This window comes from Parus major, chromosome 4 (assembly GCF_001522545.3).
Source record: "Parus major isolate Abel chromosome 4, Parus_major1.1, whole genome shotgun sequence".
Classification (NCBI taxonomy): Eukaryota; Metazoa; Chordata; class Aves; order Passeriformes; family Paridae; genus Parus; species Parus major.
The window spans coordinates 44,695,711-44,713,436 of NC_031771.1; positions in this window are offsets into that span (position 1 = coordinate 44,695,711).

The window sequence follows — 17,726 nt, forward strand, 5'->3', positions numbered from 1 at the left end:
GCAGCTCAGCTCAGCCCAGCCCAGCCCGGCCCAGCCAAGCTAAGCCCAGCCCGCCACGGGCCGCTGCCCTCAGGCCGCGCCGCGCAGGCCGGGCGCAGCGCCCCGGAAGGGAAGGGACGGGACGCGGCGGCCGCGCTGTGACGGGGAGGAAGCGGCGCCGGGACGCGGCCGGAGCGTGGGACGGTGCTGCCGCCAAATGCTGCTGTGCGGGCATTACAGCCGGCTTTATTGCATGGCATGCCTGCTGCTCTGCTGGCATGTGGCTGTTGTGGCCGTCAAAGCTTTGTTAAATTCTATCATTTAACAGCGGACGAATGTTGTCGTATTCTCAGCTGCGTTTTCCGTGTGTTACTCTTCGTCACAGTCTTTGCGGGTCTTCCACATATTTTTCCAGCTTGTATCTTCCCTAGTTTGGCGTTTATTAGTGACCGCGTGTTCCTCTGTTTTTTCTTGAAATTTTTGCATTAAAGTTTTACAGACCTGAGAAAACATGCAGACAAGGGTAACTGTTCTGTTTACATGTATTGGCTCCTCCTTTCTCTTTTGCTCAATCCAATTGTGATTTCAGCTGTAGCTATGTAAAATATTTCAGAAATGCCAGCAGACCACTTAGCTGAGAAAACTACATGTATTTAATCAGATTCACTATCTAGAGGTGTGCCAAATAAAGCAAGACAGAGAGTTTTTTGGGGAAAAATCCTTTAAAGGAGGTTTCATTTCAGGATATCAATATTAAATTCACACTCCTTTTTAAGTTAGAAGCATTTGGTCTCAAAAGGCTGTATAAAAGTGATCGGTAGTGCAGACAGGATGAGTTCCATGTAAAACGACTTGGGATTGTGCAGTGATGAATTTGCTAACCTAGTTCACTGCTAGGCAGATCCCATGGAATTTGGGTAGTAATGGAAAAAGAGAATCTTTTGGCAAATTCATTAAAATGTATAGGGAAGGAGAAGTATGTCCTTGAATGGCAAATAAATGCAACAGGAACCAAGAGTCCAAAGCCATGATCCAGAGCAGGCATATGAGTATATCAGCTGTATTTGGAGGAAAACATCGTTCCTGCTACACACAGATTATTTGATGCACTGTAGGTATTGACTTACCTGTATGCAATACCAGAGAACACAAATATATAGCAATCCTGTCATTCCAAAAGGGATAATTGTCTTCACTGTGCTAAGGTACATGAATATCAAAAAATCTAAGAAAGTGCTCTATTAGCAAGAATTAAACTAATATGCTTTACATACTGTACTAAAGAGACAACACTCTCTTGCACTGAGCAATTTATATAGATGGCAGATTTCAGCAATTGCAGAATAGCAGCAAGGGTAGCTAAACCACATGTTCACACTATCAGGACGTGTAGGGATGTGCAGAATCATGTAGTCTCAAAAAATAACTGAAAAAGCATAATTCAAACCAAATAGGTTGCACTTGCACACCATATCTACACCTTAGAGAGCAGAGACTTCTGTTCGCACCACATGCACACACAGCTGGCTGGATTCAAGGAGCTGTGCTGGAGTAACTGAATGAGCTCATGTGCTGCATCTTCATCCTGGAACTTGTTCTTGTCCTATTGACATTGAGTGAACACCTTTGAAGTGACTGGTCCATGCAGAGAGACAGAAGTCTGCAAATGTAAAGCTATTTGCAGATCCATATATTTCCATATATTTTAGAGTTCTGAGATAAATGAAGAAAAACTGGAACAGAACTGCATTTCAAGCATGACTCCTAATCATATGAACAAACTATATTAACTAGAATTTTCTCTTTCAGATTGGAGGTCCATCATAAACCAGGATAGAGCACAGTAAAAATTACAGGCATCTGCCTTTATTTTCACTTTTCAGCTCAGATAAATATACTAATCAAATATTAAGATTTTTGATCAATTTGAGCTCTATATGCAATGGGACATATTCACTAGAGATATTATAGAAAGATGTACAATTTAGCAGAATAATAAATATTAAAGTATTTATGGGACAGTAAGCTATAAGCAAGAAATAATTTTCACATGATCATTTGCATGTCAAAATATGATGGATGGATGCACGCACAGATTTCCTGAACTTCAAAAGTCATTTGTTGAAATGAGGACAAATTAAATGTACCTGTCACTAGCTGCATTTACTAATACTGAAGCCAACCATGTAAATGGTAAATTCAGATACTTACAGATTCATGACTGAAAAGGTGAAAACAAAATACAAGCATGAATTTCTTGTCTGATTCCCAAATATCTTATTTCAGCTACACTTGAATGCAGTTGTTGTATGTCCTGTCAATAATCATTTAAGTTGAAGACATAATGTGATTGCCATAAATGCAAACCAGTCAGTGTTATGTGCTATTTCCTGGCAGTTATGCTCAGTAGAAACAAATATGCTTCCTAATTGACATGGTTTCATAGCCTGAGTTTTAACAGGAATTGTGTTTTCCCATAAAGTGAAAAGATTGCAAAATTAAGCATTTACCCAGTCAGGGATCAGAGTCATCTGCTAAACTGCTGTGACAGTCACACAGGGTGAAATAGCACACCCTAATACAATGAATAATATAAAAACTAAGGAAGCATTTCCCTGATAGTGAAGTATGAGCTGCTAAAATGCAACTAGGATTGCATAGTGTAAGGTATGGATGCATTCAGAAGGCCAAACAAATCCATAATCAGTGGTATCTGTGAAACACAGCAGACACTGCACCACTCAATCATCAGTGCACCTCATTTGGAAGCAATCTCTGGTAGCATTGTGAAATTGTGGAAATGCAGAAGTAAGAACAAAGCAATATTCAATAGCTGTAGTTAAAAAAAAAGGGGGAAAAAAAGGAAAAAAAAAGGAATATTTCTTTATTTCATTGGTGAGGATTTCTGTAACAGAACAGATTTCTATTCTTCACAAGTACTTACTGTGAAAATGAAATAGCTGTGACAAAAGTCTTTCTGCCTTTCTTGTCACTGGAGAGCACTGCTGCCAGCAGATGCTAAAAGGGAATTACTACCTAAAAAATAATGTTGGCAGAAATTTCCCTATCTGTAAAATACATTCTCCTAAGCCAAATTCTAAGACTTTATATTGCACAGTAATGACCTGAATTACAAGGACAAAGTTTACCCTGAAAAAACCTAAAGTCTCAAACTAAACACAGGACAGGTCACTAACACTGGTCTTCTAAATGAATGTCTATGTGGCAGAGTGAGGTGTCTGAACAGACACCTTAATTAACTGACCTGGTCTGCCAGTATTTTAACTGGAGTAGTCACCCAGTTTTCCTCAGGGTATCTGAGTTTGACAGGCCCTTGTTGTTCTTGCATGGACAAAAAACTAGCAAATCCTTGTCCTTTCTTCCTTCCTTTTTTTTTTTTTTTTTTGTCTTCAATGTGCAATGTCCACATTTGCTGTTGTATCTCTTCTACACCTTTCTTAACCAAAGTAATTATGGACTAAGAGGCAGCAGTGACTGCAGGTAATATTTTTCCTATTAGGACAAATTTCCATTTTGGAGCCTTTCCTCAACACTGACTTGTCAGGTTGCTGCAATATATATTCTCCAATTGTGCTTGAAAGTGCAGTTTAATCTTTTATTTCTTGGCATTTCATGATGCTGATGGCCAAATATTTCTGTTGTAGCCAAGCTGACTACAAAGTACCAGACACTTATTTACTTCTTGCCTTAAAAATAGGCAGAAAAGGTAGCTAGCATCTTCCTCTTTAATCTTTAAAAGTCACTGCAGAAATTGAGGTGAAACAGTAGTGTTTTAGTCTCTGAAAGAGAACTGTTAGAGATTATGGATGTCTGTCTAATAAAAATAATCATTTTTCCTTGTTTCTATAAATAATGAAAAACTGTATGTTTCTAGTCCAAAGCCTACAGAGGAAGAAGAGTATATAGTGAAGTGCATAACAGAATAATTGCTGTTTTTCTTTATATTGGAAACTTCTTTTCATTGAAGACATGTATCTTCTATGTTCTACTTACCACAAAGACAATATTTTGGTATTATATTCTGTTTACTTCCTTCAGCTTGTAATTTGAATATATTTTTAATGGGCAGTGATTAAGTAAGTTTCTCTCCCTTCTTATCCCCTATATTATATTCTTAGTATACAGAGCTTTGCATGCCTTTACCAGTCTAATGGAAAATTGTCTATTTTAAGATTTTCTTGGAAGGCTTAATTAATAGTAGATGGGTTCCTATTAGCTTGATTTGGTGTTTACAAAATAATTTGAACATATTTAATAGGTTCATCCCTGTTAATACAAGACTGGAGATGAACAGATCCAGAGCAGCCCTGCCAAGAAAGATTTGGTGTCGGTGCTGATGGCAGAGAGGTTGGACATGACCCAGCCATGGGCACTCCCAGCCCAGAGAGCCAAACGTGTCCTGGGCTGCATCCAGAGCAGCGTGGGCAGCAGGGCCAGGGAGGGGATTCTGCCCCTCTGCTCTGCTCTGCTGAGACCCCACCTGGAATCCTGCATCAGCTCTGGGGTCCCTGCACAGGAAGGACACAGAGCTATTGGGGGAAAGCCACAAAGATGAGTGGAGGGCTGGAACACCTCTCCTGCGAGGAAAGGCTGAGTGAGCTGGGGTTATTCAGCCTGGAGAAAAAGCTCCAGGGAGACCTCACTGTGACCTGTCAGTACTTGAACAGGGTTTTAAACAAAGACCAAAGACAAACTTCTTTTTATGAGGGTAATGATGTTAAATTCAAAGAGGGCCAACATATATAAGAAGTTTTTAACAGTGAAACACTGATGGTGAAACATTAGCCAGAGAGATGGTAGATGCCCTATCCCATTCAAGATCGGGTTCAACAAGGCTCTGAGCAACTAGATATAATTGAAGATGTCACTGCTTATTGTAGGAGGGTTGAAGCAGATGAGCTTCAAAGGTCCCTTCCAAAGCAAACTATTCTATGATTTCATTATTTTAACAAACTACATGGTGAGAAAAAATGTGGTTTTTAAAATTTCATTAGAATTATTAAAATTCAGCTTTTTCATAGAAATGGAGCTCTTTAAAATATGTTTTCACCTTTCTATTATCTAGTTAGTTTTATTGAGAATGTTCTAAATTTTAGAGCATACTTCATAAGGAGTATATTCTAGCATTCTGAATAGAAAAAAACATAAAGTTAACAAAGTAAATTGAACTCATCCAAAGTTCATTCTAGGCATTTCAAAATATTCAAAAAGCATCATATGTATCTGGACAGAAGAAAAAAAGTCCTTCATTTTTCACCTGCACATAATAAGAGTTTCTAGAATTTCTGGATTTAATTCTTCTTTGTACTATAATACAATTATAAATAAAAACTAAAGAGTCTTTGTTTAGAAGGCTCTTAGTGATGCAGAATACTTTACATTGGGTGATTACTGTAATAACTACCTAGTTTTAAATCTTTAAAAAAGTGGAATTATATCTATTCTGAATTACTCAGCTGCCTATTGCCAGGACCGAAAAGGCCATCAGGAAAGATTCTCTCTTGTGTAAGTTCTTACATGATTAGGAATCCTCCCTTAAGGTCTTCTTTGTAAATCAGAATAAATTCCCTAAGGTTTTGGTTTTGATTTAAGGAATTACATTTCTTTTACTGTTTTCCTTTATTTCCTGGTTAATCGATTTTCCTATCACATTTGCATTGTTCTCTGCTAATGATTTTTTAATGAGAAAAGGCTAGTAGCATAGCTTTCCCTTTCTCATAATTGAACTATTTATGTGTTCAAGGGTAATTGTGTTGCCACAAAATTTCTGAAGCTGATGCTGCTGCCATAGAAACCAGTTTCTTTGTACTTAGGTAACTACATTTGGCCCCAACACAAATGCCAGGTTTGATAATGCCCACCCTACAGTACAATTCAGATTGCTTTGTATCAGAGAGTTGTTCTTCTCATTATCTAAATAATCCTCAATCTTCGTCTTATTTTTAATTGTATTAGAAATCACTTTCCTAGAAATAATAAACAGAATTGTAAAAATGTTTATAAGCAAGGAAAAACTCTCCTAGACTTCCACTAGACACACAAGTACATGATGATCATTTCCTCTCACCAAACCTTTGAGATCTAACAAGTACACCAATCCATGTGATGTTCAGTTTAAAAGTTTTTTGCAATTTTATAATAAAAATTAGCATGTTATTAAAGTTACATACCAAATAGAAATCTACATATTTTTTATTGAGTGTGTTATTTACCACCACTGTCAATGTAACTCTTAACCTTATTTTAAACAAGAAATCAAATTATTTTGATGCAGTATATTCTTCACAAATCCAAGTTGACTGCCATTAATTATGTTATCCTGTTTTAATTCTTGATTATAGTCTTGTAGCATCCATTCCATTATTTTGCATATGATTGGCATCTAGCTGACAGGTCTATAATTGCCCACTTTAAAAACTGAAACACATTTCCTCTCTGTCACTGTTCTTGAACTGACAGTGTTTCGAGAGTTGCTGGAAAGCCATGTTAATGGTTCACAGAGCTTGTCAGGCAGCAGTATTAAAAGTTTTGTGTGCAAGTTATCTGGATACAGCTATTTTAAAATCAAACAGCACAATGTTTTCTGGTACTGCTATTAGAATTTAACAAATTAAACCCTCCTTATTTTGTGACATATATATATAAGGATTGCTGGATAGGATTTTGACAAAAGAGAAGTGTTCTCCATTGCAAATATTGTTTTCTTTCTGAAAAGTGAATCACCCTATGCATAAATAGGATTGGAGGTTTTTTCTCCTGAGGAATGGATTTTGTTCCCTGAAAATATTGGAGTCAGCCATGAATCATCTTTAAAATTCGTAAAGAACTCTATTACCAAGAATCTGTGGATCTCATCTCCTTATTTACAGTAATTATTGCCACCTTACATCTTCTTTCATTTCTTGTTTATTTTTTTCTTATACCTCTTCTTCCCTTCTAAGATTAATGGTTTGTTGAAGCAGCATAGCCTCTGTCTTTGCTGAGTGCCCTGTGACTCTTTGGGCACTGCTATTGCCAGTGTTCTGAACTGCAGTGAGAGCTCTGTATCCTAGAGAAAAATCCATACTTTTGTCCTTTGGCTTTTAAGAGGTGTTAAAGACCTACCATGCTACAAGTTGCTTTGTTTTATAATATTAACTGTTGTCTTATTCTCTCAAAAATAAATCAATTTTTTGGAGTTGCCATGTCAAGGCAGCCCAGCCTTAGCTATTCTCCAAGGAATTCCAGTTATAGAATGCTACTCTGCATTTGTTCATTTCCCCATCATTTCCAAAAAGGTATAAAAATTCTTTTAATTTTGCCAAAACTCATTTCCTTTTTCCTGCAAAACATAAGTGGTATTGACAGAATTAATGAACCCAGGTTTACCATGTGGGCCAGTAATAATTGATTCATGCTGAAGAAGATACAGTTGGATTAACTTTGAAGTTCTGTGTTCTGTTAGTGTAAGTAAATGAAGGTCAGCAAAGTACTTTTCAAGAACATATTGAAATTCCTCATCAGAACATTGTCTCTACACTTTGTTTTGTTTTTAAAAAGCCATAAATAGTAGTAAGGCCATGAGTTACATAACCTGCAGTTATAGAGAAAGAAAACTAGTTAAAAATCCTAGAAGGAAGATGAGTAATTGTGAGATTGTTATGGTTTAGGAGGTCTTGAGTAGGTAAATGACAAAACAATTAATCGAATATTATATTTCCCTTGTATTTTCTCCCTTTTTTATGATACTGACCAAAGTTTTGTAGCTTATTTAGTATAGAACCATTTCTGCTCTTTCCCTTTGTTATGTTCTGTTTCAGTTAATGCTGTGCTCTTTCTATAGTACAGCCATTATTTATCTCAGTTAATATTTAATAGGAATACTGCAAGCGACATGCTGTAAATAGGCATGAGCAAACAGAGCTAGGAAAGGCAAGAGATTGGCTTGTTACTATAAAAGATTGATTTTCTGCGCATGGATACCTGGTTTGTAGAACATAAAAATGTGCCTTGGTCTATCACATAATGAACATGCTGCTTAACCTTTTAAAAAATAATAACAACCTTTCTAAGAATGGAGCTCATAAACATTAAAAAAATGCTCTCTGATTCATAGTTCACATATTTTACTTATCATCCACCAAGGTGGAGGAAGTGCATTACTTTTTTAGACTACTTATAATAGACCTGAATTTTCCCAGATTAGTGGCTCTGATTCTTTTTCCTAGGGACTTTCAACAAACTTATGTCAGTGTGAGCTAACTTGAACAAAAATCAGTTCTTTGCATGAGACCTATTTTACATCTATATCATCACAATAGATGCCTGGAAATCAAGTAATTCAATGATAATTAGAAAGGAACAAAAAAATCATTTAAGCAAACAATCAAAACAATGCTGTATGTATTAAAAAACAAATATATTTGTTAAAAAATACAGCTTCAGTCAGAGAGGGTAACTCATTCAAGCATCAATATCTTTCAGCTACTAGCGGTACATGAGTACCTACTGGTTGTAGATGTTTAGAGCAGTGCAGCACCTGCAGCATCAAAGTGATAATTATTTCCACATTTCATCTTATTTCATAGTAAATCTGGAGCGGGGAGGTGTGTGGGGTATGTGTGTCCCAGGTTTGCCTTTGATATAAAATTGCAAGTGCCTCTGTACATGTGATTTTCATTACCTCTGCTTCAGTGAGAATGAAGATTGCTGCTAAACTGTAATATGCCATATGCCTTGTCTATTATATACATATATACAGGTCTGCTCAGTGGTGTGTTGATCAGTCCATTTTACCGATTCCTAAAGCTCCGTTCCCATGGCACTAAAAGAATAAGGTGATGTAGGGTGAGAGTCTATGGAGAAGATAGCTCATTTGCATTATGTCCTTGAGATGCCATGGAAGACAGGCAGTTCTCCTTAGAGAAGGACAGACCTAACAGCAAGAAGAGGAAGACCTAGTAATCACTCACTTTGATAGTCAGAAAAGCATTAGTGCTAACTATTGAATTTATAATACCCATTAAAAAGAAAAAGATAGGATGGATTAATGGAAAAAAATTATGTCAAGTTAGAAAACTATCTTATCACAGACTACTTGACCTAATGAATACAGAAGAAAAAAACAAAGGATGCTTTCAACTTCAACCCTGCTTTCAACTTCAGCAAGGTTTTTGACAATCCAAATTTCTCATAGGAAGTGTAGCTACAATATCAAAAGCAGTGATTCCCCAACTCAGGTTTGAAAGCAGGTGGGGAAGTTACTCCCCCTGTTTCCATGAGCTTGTGTATTCAGAGTTTATATCGACAGCAATCCTGTGAAGTGGCCCTGGTCCAGCTTCACATTCAAAAGACAATTCCTGAATGACTCCAGCCTCTTGAGCATTTGGCATCTTTTGGTTTTCTTTAAGATCTAGGCCTTTTGGCCCTATTTGTTTGAAGTCTGAACAAATCCTGCTTCTAAGCTCTTCAAGGAAATAGATATTTCTTTTGTTGTTGCTGTAAATAAGTCAGTTGCTGTCTGCTGCAGTGTCTCATCCATCTGGCCTCCTTCCAAGGCAGTGTCTGTTATGTGTCCTCATTTTATGATTTCCCTGACTTTGTGCTGTAACAAAATGTCTTGTGTGCCACACAAAGTGTGGCATGCTATGGCATAATGTCATGTCCCCCTTTTCTCCCACCCTCAGGTCTTTCCTCTTGTATGGTTGGATCCATTCCGTTCTTCTTCCCATCTTCTACCTGAGGTTAACCCTTTCTTTGCAATTAGTACTTTTAAAACAACTGCTTTAACTGGGAATATTTGTGGGAATGCAATAATGCAGTCATTCTGCCTCTCTCACTATGGGTGTCTCAGAGACTCAGTACTTCCCCATGGCATCCTAGCAGAGAAATAATATTTTCTTAAAACTAGTGTTTGGTTTAGTGCAGCTTCAAGAAGTTTCTGACTAAATATAGGAACTTCAGAGTATAGGAAAAATAAAACTAAGATATATATAAAATAAATTTTCCAGAATGTTGAAAGACATTTACAAAATAGACAGAACACATAAGCAAAATGTGAAAAGTTTCTAGTTTCTAGTTTCTTAGAAAAAAGAAAGCTAGCCAGCCTGTGACTGCATGGTCTGTGTACTTAGGTAATTGCTCATGCAGAACCCATATCTGAAGGCCTTCCATAGAGCAAAAGCCATGTTTCATCATCAACTTCCCACCATCCCAGCTGCCCTCACAGCCCTATCACACTTCTCAGCACTTGAGTGGCCTGGGAGCTGCTTGGTTTTTCTCTTGAGGAAGCATTGGTCACGTCTGGCAGCCCAATGCACACATTGCACAGGGGTAGCAGGAAGATGTAAATTTATGGGAACACCAGCCCTTCTTAGAGTTGAAAAAAATAGAAATTAATATGCTGAAAGACAGTATATACAGCTTAATATGGCTAATGTAATTATCAAAAAAAAAAAAAAATGGCATCACTTCAATTTCTACATATGTATAACAGAAAAGGACCTTAAAAAGCTCATCAGACCTGACTCACCTCTATGTTTCCATTGATTAAATGTACACTTTAGGATAACTTACAACTGTAGCTGAAGATAGAAAGAGTATAAGAAATACTTTTCTGGGTGAGAAGAATGCTTTGCCCAGAACAGTGTTCTCCTTCAGTAGTTGAAGCAGGAGGTGCTTTTTCCTGGAAGCACACAGGCTTGGCCAAGGCCTTCAGTGCATCCCTCTTGCCCTCAATCATGTCTCTCATTTTTTCCAGAGTGAAGAATTCCAGCCTCCATCCTTTTCATCATCTTTCTTGACATTCATTATATCCTCTTTAATTCCACTGGCTTGCCACCTCTTCTTAAGAGCTTTAGTTTTGGAAACAGAAGAGATAATTTAGCACTATATTGTTTAAAAATGAGGTTCCAGTGACCGGGACAGTCCTGAGGATGACAGCAGAGTTCATTTAGTCATGTGAACCATGTCTGGAGGAGCACAATGCATGTACCTTGCTGTGATTCCGTTCCCTCCAGACACAGATAAGGCCAAGGTCATTAATCCCAATTTAAATTGCTTTTCTCTCTCATTAAGTTGACTATGTTAGAAACCGAGATCCATCCATCCATCTGTAAAGAAGGGACAATTAAAATCCTTCTGATGGTTATTTCCTGAAAAGAGTTGCAAGCAAAGAAAATATTTTTGAGCAGAAGAGAAAGGATTGTTCATATTTGACATATGTATTAAAGATATACCAAAAGGACAGCTTTGAGGATTTGATTTACAAAACACAGTGTTTTTGTGAATGATAATTGTATTCCTGCTTTTTATTTTCAATGACAATAGAAGCATATATATCTTCTGACTCAAAAATAAGCTGAACATTTTGGTCTATATAAGTTTCCTGTGAGCTAGCAGTTATCTATATTCTATGATTTGTCCAGCCCAATAAATTAATGTCTCTGTTTGAAAATTGCATATTATGTTTTTTAGTATTTCTTCATTCTGTATCGATAAATAAGAATTGCTTAATAGTACAATATATGAGAGTATTTTCCTTTTTATCTTTCAGAAAGGAATCTTAAAAGGAGTAAACAAGCACTTTAGTAAATCTTATCAACATTTACATTTACATTTACAGTTATTTCAGCAGAATTGTTATTTTTTTTTCCTCTTTAACATTATCTTAATGGTAAAATAAAGATAACAGTAGAGAGCAATAATTTTAATAAGCATTTACAAAAACAATTCACCTTTTTTGAATTTTGACTCGCATGTTTCTACACCTATAGTTGTAGTTGAGAGGAAAAAATTACCTTGGCTCCATGTTGGTGGAATATCTGCTGTTTGTTGGCTTTTAGCCAGTAAATTTCTTCTTGTTTCTGTATCTCTATCTTACAATGGCTACTGTAATATAGAGTAACAATACATAAAACCTTGGCTAAGGAAATGCTATCTGTGAAGTCTGAAAACATGAGGAGTGAGATCCTACATACAAATATAATTTGAATTTTACTGTTCATTCATTTGCATTCTTGATCAAATACTTTTAATTTTACAAACCATACTTTATTTTTAGTTATTTCTAAAATTGTTCTCAGAAAACAGCGAGCATTTTTTTTTCACTGAATTTAGATCACCTTGAAAATAAAACACATGGGGAGTCTCATCCCAGATACTTAAGACTTTGCAAATTTGTAAGCAGCAAGGTCTTTATATAAGGTCTTTAATCACAGACTGTGGCACTAATCCTTTCCTTGGATTACAACTGAGTGTACGCTCTGTCATCATAACAAGCCTGCACCCTGGATGACCTTGGCTAGGGTGAATCCTGGGTTCACAGATCCCTGCCACTCCATTTTGGCATCCAGCATTCTAAGAGTATGTGGAATCTGCTTCTAAACAAATGTGGCTCGTATATCTTTTTCCTATTCAAACTGGGCTGGGCCCAGGAGGGCCCCACCTGCAATGACAAATTTAGCTGCTCAAGGGAATAAACCCTGTGTAAACTCTATCCCCTTCCTTCCTATTAGTAGCCTGTGGGATATGTGTGGCATCTGTCTGATTTCTGGGCAAGGTCAAAATATATTCAGCCAAATAGAAATTCAACAGGATGCCCAGTTTAATTAATAGTAAATGTTTCTCTGGTGATTTAGTTTTATTTCCAAGATTTGGATTTATTTCCTATTCCTTTTCCTTCCCTTCTGTCAGAGCAAAATAGAAACAGGCAACAAAGGCTTTTAATCAATGGGTTTCTCTTAGTTTAACATTTCTGTCCTATGAGACCACTACATAGGTAAAATCATATGAAGCAGCAAATATATCCACAGGTGTACTGCAAATTTTACAAGTCACCAACATTTTTTTCTGCTCTGCATCTGGCTCCAAGCCTGGCTGTATTGGTATGGACCTAATTACTCTGGGCACAGACAAGAAGCTGAAATTTTTCCTCAGAAGCCCTTTAAGGTTGCCAAATTCATTTATGTGTTTTTACGAAAAAGTAAAACTCATTTTATGGGGTTAACATTCCCCACAGACAATTTGTAATCCATAGATTATTGACCAAAAATGCTGTAACTCCACTTTTGAAACCTTTGTATTTTACACAGTGTGTATCTGCTTATTCTAAAGAAATAATTACAGTTGCCTTTAGGAGCTTTCTGACCTCCACAGAGAAGAAACTTTTTTTCTTAAGTGTTACCATATCTCCTGTTCCCAGATCAATTTTGGAATAATAATTATGTTTTTGCAGGATACAATGTTGCAGGATTTTTTTTTTTTTTTTACTTCAAGAGGCCCATGAAAAGTAGAAGGAGATTTTTTGTTTGTTTGTTTGTTTGTTTGTTCTAGTTTTGTTGGTTAGTTTGGTTTTGGTTTTTGGTTTTTGATGCCTCTGATAGAAAAGAAGTCTGGATAGGGAAGATATATATAATGAATCTGAAACTGGAAGTTAGCTCACTCACAGCAGAGGTGGGAGAACAAGGACTCCAGTCAGAAGTAAAAGCTGAGTGGAAGGAAAAGTATCACTGAAGTCATACAAAGCAGTGTTCTGGTTTTGGAAGTCAACAAATCCAGCCCATGTAGAATTAAGAATGTTATAGTCTTATGCAGTAAGTTCCTTCCCTTTTCTTAGATTTTAATCTGTAATCTTTTGCGTTGCTTTCCTCCTTCACAAACATAAAGGATTTGAATGATAATATAAGTCAAAACAAGAACTCCCTTTCTAATGATGGCAATGCTTGAATTCACAAGGATGATCATGAATTCTTCCCACAAATGTTTTTCTAGTCTTCTACTAATTCTTGTTTATTGGCTTCTTGAGCTGTGTACTGTTTCTATGCATTCAGTAATTCTTGGTTGTTTTAACTTTCATGGACTTGTTCCAGATTCATATAATAGATATTTAATATGCATAACTTCCTTTGACGTGGATTTGCACCAGTCTATCACCCATGAACCGTTTTTTTTTCCTATTTTTTAACACCTTGTGAATTTTGTTTCTTTTACAGAAGAAAGAAAGTCTTTATTATTTCTAAAATTAATATTTATTTCAATATTAATCATTGCTTCTCCAGCCCGAGGACTTGACCGGGTTGTTGTTACGTGGAGCCTGTTCCACACACACCTCCCCTGCTCTTTTCTCTGCATGTCACCATCCTCCCAAATACTTTCTGAGGGAGCACAGCTAGAACTGTTTGCAATATTCTATTTGGCAGTGAATCACAGACACATGCAGTGATATAATGATGTTTTACTGTCTTTTCCTAATAATGACAAACAGGATAATTGTGTGTTTAATTTATAATGGGTATTGATAGATACAATTATTCATGCAAGAACCCATAAATTCTCACTTGTTTGTTCAAGTCTAGGGAACTTCTTAAGCATAAAAAAGAAAATACTAATAGCTTAAGATTTCTCTTTTTTTTCATTGCATCTTATCCAACCTCTGAAAACCGGTTACAGGAAAGAATTCATCTCTTGCAATAGATGTGTCTGAGACATAAAATTCACTAAGCAGCTACTTTATATAATGTAAGTAATTAATTTGGCAAAAAAACCCTATTTCATTGCAAATGGTATATTTCTTTGCAATTAAATTTTCCTCTTTTCTTTAGGAGCACATTTTAATAATGTCCACTTATAAAATTATTAATGGGGCCTGTAAATGTAAGTAATTAAACTTAAGGCTTGCTGAATTAATCCTTAATGAGATCAATTTTTACATTTCAAAAAACTATAGAATAATTGACTAATTATTATAATGGATTTGCCATACTCATCAGTTTGAGTAATAAATGTAGGGTTACGTAGCTGAGTCTAAAGGCAGAGTTCTATAGTCCTTTCCATCTTTTCCCATTTAACTTATTTAATTCTATTTTTTTTCTTCAAAAAAGGCTCACCTGAAAGTTCAAAAAATAGTTGAAGTATCACCCCATTTCATAGAAAGAAAAACTGAAAATGAAAAGGTAAACTTTTGAAATCTGATGACATTTTACTTCTTGCTGCATCTATTTTCCTTTTCAGGAAAGATGGAAAAAAGTGGGTAAACAAAAGCCCAAGAGATAACTTTAAGGAAAAGTTTTGAATTTCTTGCAGAAATTCTCACATTTTTCATCAATTTTTTTCATTTTTTTTTTGTATTCCCCAGCTTCAAGTCTTATTTTCATATTTGAGGATTAGGCCTCATCCAAACTATCTTCCCTAGATTATTAGCATCCTGTGTAGCTGCAATTCAAAGAAAGTAAAGTTATATTCAAACTGAGTTCTACAGCCTTCAAATGCAATAATTTAGTTCTCCTTTATGTTAATGCACCTGTGACAGCCTTGTCTAATGTGGTCTCCCAGTGATGGATTGTACATCAGGTATCAGTGACATACCTGTAATGTCTCCTGGATGATCTTTGCAAAGCTTCTGTGATGTAAAGCAACAATGGAAATCCTCTCCTCTTTCACAATTACATTCGAGACACATCAGGTAGCACTTATTTAATCAGTATAACAACTGTCACACTAAGCAGTGATGGTTATATATCTATTGAGCCAAAATAAAGTAAAAGGCCTTGGATAAATATGTGTCCTCAGTAGTTACCTTTCCCAACTACAAATCTTGTTTGGAAATTAATTACTTTGAAATGAGCTAGTTTCCAAAAGCCCACATTGATTGGATTCATCAATGCAGTTAGTTTTTATTTGAGCCCATCATTTGCTAGGATCAATCTCATGGGAATAAGCCAATAATTACTCAAGGTATCTTATCTAACATTTTACAAGATAGCATGCTTACTTAGTTTTGATCTTCCTAAACTTTACTGTTGTTTTGTTACTCAACAAAATATAAAGTTTTTAACCATTTCTTCTAAAATTTTTAGATGCAGAATTTTAAAATGGTGATTTTAGCATTTCTAATGAAATGTTTCTGGTTTTTGTTTTATTGATACTTTTATTTTTACATCTGGTGGGAGCATGGCAGTAGCACTATGATTTCATCTACTTTTAATGCACCTGGGCAGTCCTTATTTCCATCAGTCACTTCCCTATCAACCACTTAAACTTAACTTCTTTTCATTTTTTGATTATCTACTTCTTATTCCAAGCTAACATTGCTTTCCATATTTGTATTTTATGTGTCCATTTATATGTGTATATACACTGGGACAGTAATGTAATATATGTGTACAATTTATGTATAATATGTATCATAAGGTATATAATAATTTTATATAAAGAGAAAAATAAATATAGCTCAATTTTAAGTTCCATTTTTTTCCTTTTTTTTTTTTTTTTAAATTTACAGGTGGCTTTCTTGTCTAACTGTGGTATATTAAATGGCTATTAAAGTATTATTTGGTTGTGTTCCACTACTATTCATTGTTTTTTTTTCTACTTGAATTCCTTCTCTGAATTTTTTTTCTGATAATTATTTCCACCTTTTGTACAGATGTATATATATTTGTATTTCTAACAGAAGGTAGCAAAAGTAATCAAATCATTTTTATAGTTTAAATAAACAGGCAAAACCCTAGCAAATCAGGATTTTTCTGTTCCTTAAAAGAATTTTTTGAATTACCTTCCTGAGGGTCGAAGTTAATCTTTTATCATTGCCCCCTCTGATTTGGTATAAACAAGATGAAACCATATAATCTAAATGGAGATTCTTAGATATTATAGAGATTAGCATTTTGCTAAGAGCTGAAAATGAAAATTCACCTTAGTGGATGTAGCAGCATGGACTGTTACTCTAGAAATAACAGAACGTGAGGGAGACTTAACAATAGCTGTGATTTGTAACCCCAAATACTGGGGTTAGATTACCCCTAATGTGCAGAATCAAATGTTACAGTTTTCTTCTTCTCAGTGTTCTTTACTTCTGAATTCTTTCTTAGACATACTGAGCAAAAACTTGATAAACTTCATTTTAAGTTATTTTAAAATGCACCTATGTTATAACTCTTCTATAGCATTGTAAGCCATGTGCTTAACAGTGCATCATTGTTCTGCTAATGAAATGGAATTATGTGTCTTCAACATCACAGGATTGAATATGCACCTGAGGCATAGATTTATTACCTGATAATACATATAATTTAATGTCCCATTCCTTAAATTTAACAGCTCAAGTGCTTATTGGGAAACTATCCAATAAATAAAGAAGTGACAAAAGCAGCCTTTGTTGTGGCTAGTTAAGTATGTCAAACAAAAGCAGGTGTAAATTGAAAAGTCATCTTTGAAGTTTAAAATCTATTTAAAAATCCATACTGTGCTACTGTTACCTGGTAGCCAGGGCTATGGAACAGAGGTGCCTTGGCCTGATCCTGGCATGGTGAGTACTGCACTTCAAGGGACAGTTTTGGAAATGGCCAAGAGCTCCTGGAGGAGCAATGGAGCAGGGGGATGTGCCTGGAGAACAGAGCCCTGGCGCTGGACCAGCAGAGGGACTTGGCGCAGCAGGGCATTCAGCCTCCCTCCCTCCCGATGCTGCCAGGGAGCATCCCACAGCAGTTCTAGAGCTCTGGCTGCTGGAAACACACCCTCACCCCCACCAATTTAACAGGTAATATTACACATTGTTAAAGCTTTTTAATGTCTAACAGCTCAGCTAAAGAGGGCTCTGCCAAGGTCTTCATAAACACCTACTTAAGGAGGAATCTAGATTATTGAGTTGTAAGATATGGAACAATATTTGTTCACTTTGTTGATTTTTCCTCAAAGGTTCCTACCCTTCTCTGCCCATTGTTGTCAGCTCTTGTTAAATGCTAGCCCTG